Source organism: Apium graveolens, chromosome 5 (assembly GCF_009905375.1).
Source record: "Apium graveolens cultivar Ventura chromosome 5, ASM990537v1, whole genome shotgun sequence".
NCBI lineage: Eukaryota > Viridiplantae > Streptophyta > Magnoliopsida > Apiales > Apiaceae > Apium > Apium graveolens.
The window spans coordinates 69,827,086-69,829,744 of NC_133651.1; positions in this window are offsets into that span (position 1 = coordinate 69,827,086).

Sequence of the window (2,659 nt, forward strand, 5' to 3'; positions counted from 1 at the left end):
CCATAATATCTGTGCACAGCAACTACCAGCAGTAATATATTCAGCTTTAGCTATAGAAGTAGAAACTGAATTTTTCTTTTTACTGAACCAGGACACAAGCTTGTTTCCTAGAAATTGACAGGTTCCTGTTATAATTTTTCTATCAATTCTACAACCTGCATAATCTGCATCTGAATAACAAGTTAGATCAAAACCAGAATCTCTAGGGTACCAAATGCCAAGATTTGGTGTTCCCTTGAGATATCTGAAAATTCTCTTAATAGCTATTAAGTGAAATTCTCTAGGATCAGCCTGAAATCTAGCACATAAACATGTAGCAAACATTATATCTGGCCTACTAGCTGTTAAGTACAGAAGTGAGCCAACCATGCCTCTATAACTTGAAATATCCACAGACTTTTCAGTAGTGTTTAATTCAAGCTTAGTGCAGTGGCCATGGGAGTTTTTGCATATGTGCAATCCATTAGATCAAACTTCTTTAAAAGATCAAAAATATATTTAGTTTGACTAATGAATATTCCAACACTAACTTGCTTAACTTGTAAGCCAAGAAAGTAAGTTAGTTCTCCCATCATACTCATTTCATACTTACTTTGCATCAATTTGGCAAACTTTTTGCAAAGTTTCTCATCTCTTATGAAGTGATTTTCCAAAAGGAACTTTGATAAAGTGTCATACCAGGCTCTAGGTGCTTGCTTCAGTCCATAAAGTGCTTTCAAAAGATAATAGACATGTTCAGGAAAATTTGGATCTTCAAAATCAGGAGGTTGACTGACATAGGCTTCTTCCTCCAAATCTCCATTCAGAAAGACACTTTTGACATCCATTTGATAGACCTTGAAATTGGCATGGGCTGCATAGGCTAAGAAGATTCTGATGGCTTCAAGTCTTGCAACAGGAGCAAATGTTTCGTCAAAATCTATACCTTCTTGTTGACAATAGCCCTTAGCAACCAATCTAGCTTTGTTCCCGACTACTATGCCATTTTCATCCATCTTGTTTCTGAATACCCATTTGGTGTCTATTGGATTCTTTCCTTTAGGCTTGGGCACCAGCTTCCATATATTATTCCTTTCAAATTGGTTTACCTCCTCTTGCATAGCTAAAATCCAATTAGGATCCAACAAAGCTTCTTCTACCTTCTTTGGTTCTTCCTTGGAAAGAAAGCTGTTGTATAGACATTCTTCCTGAGTTGCTCTTCTTGTTTGAACTCTAGAAGAAACATCACCAATGATAAGCTCAAAGGGCTGATCTTTTGTCCATTTCCTTTATTGAGGTAGATTAGCTCTAGATGAAGAAACCTCATTGTTGTCTTGATGTGTGATTGAGTTTTGATTGTTAGAAACTCCCCCTGAGTTTGTGGATCTTTGATTTGAGAAAGGGGAACTTTCTATAGGTGATCTATCTTGACTTCCTGCTCCTTTTGATAACCCGACGGATGGTGAATTTTGAGTACTCACGGATGGTGAATTTTGAGTACCGACGGATGAAGCTGGTTGTCTCCCGACAGATAACGCAGATTGCCTCCCGACGGATGAAGCATTATGCAACTCGACAGATGTTGAGTTTTGTGCTTCATTGGTAGTTGATTTATCTGCATTATCCTTAGACACTGTTTCTTGATCACTTTCATCATCACTGTCATCACTAACCATCTCCACATTGTCGAATTTGAGGCTCTCATGGTAATCTCCATCTTTCAGTCCTTCAATCTATTTATCATCAAACACAACATGTATTTATTCCACAACAATGTTGGTTCTTAGATTGTAGACTCTATATGCTTTACCAACAGCATATCCAATAAAAATTCCTTCATCTGCTTTAGCATCAAACTTCCCATTTTGATCAGTTTGATTTCTCAGAATATAGCATTTACAGCCAAAGACATGAAGAAAATTTAGAGTTGGCTTCTTGTTCTTGAACAATTGATAGGGAGTCATGCATCTTGCTTGATTAACCAGAGAAATATTCTGAGTGTAGCATGCAGTATTTACAGCTTTAGCCCAAAAATATGTTGGTAACTTAGATTCTTCAAGCATTGTCCTTGCAGCTTCAATAAGTGACATGTTCTTTCTTTCCACTACTTCATTCTGTTGTGGAGTCCTTGCTGCTGAAAACTCATGCAGAATCCCATTTTCCTCACAAAATGTTCTCATGACAGAATTCTTGAACTCAGTTCCATTATCACTCCTGATTCTTCTAACCTTGATATCAGGATGATTATTGACTTGCCTTATGTGTTTGATGATGATTTCACTAGCCTCATCTTTAGACTTTAGGAAATATGTCAAGAGAACTTTGAGAAATCATCTACAATAACTTGGCAAAATCTTTTCCTTGAGATGGACAATACATTGACTGCTCCAAACAAATCCATGTGAAGCAGTTGCTAAGGCTCTTCAATTGTTGAATCAAGTTTCTTCCTGAATGATGCTTTAATCTGCTTCCCTTTTTGGCAGGCATCACACAGTCCATCCTTAGAAAACTCCACTAGAGGAATGCATCTAACCAGTTCTTTCTTTACTAGCTCATTCATGGTCTTGAAGTTTAAATGGGATAGCTTCTTGTGCCATAACCAGCGTTCATCCTGACTTGCTTTACTGAGAAGACAAGTTATAGATTCCGCATTAGATGAGTTGTAATCAGCTAGGTACAC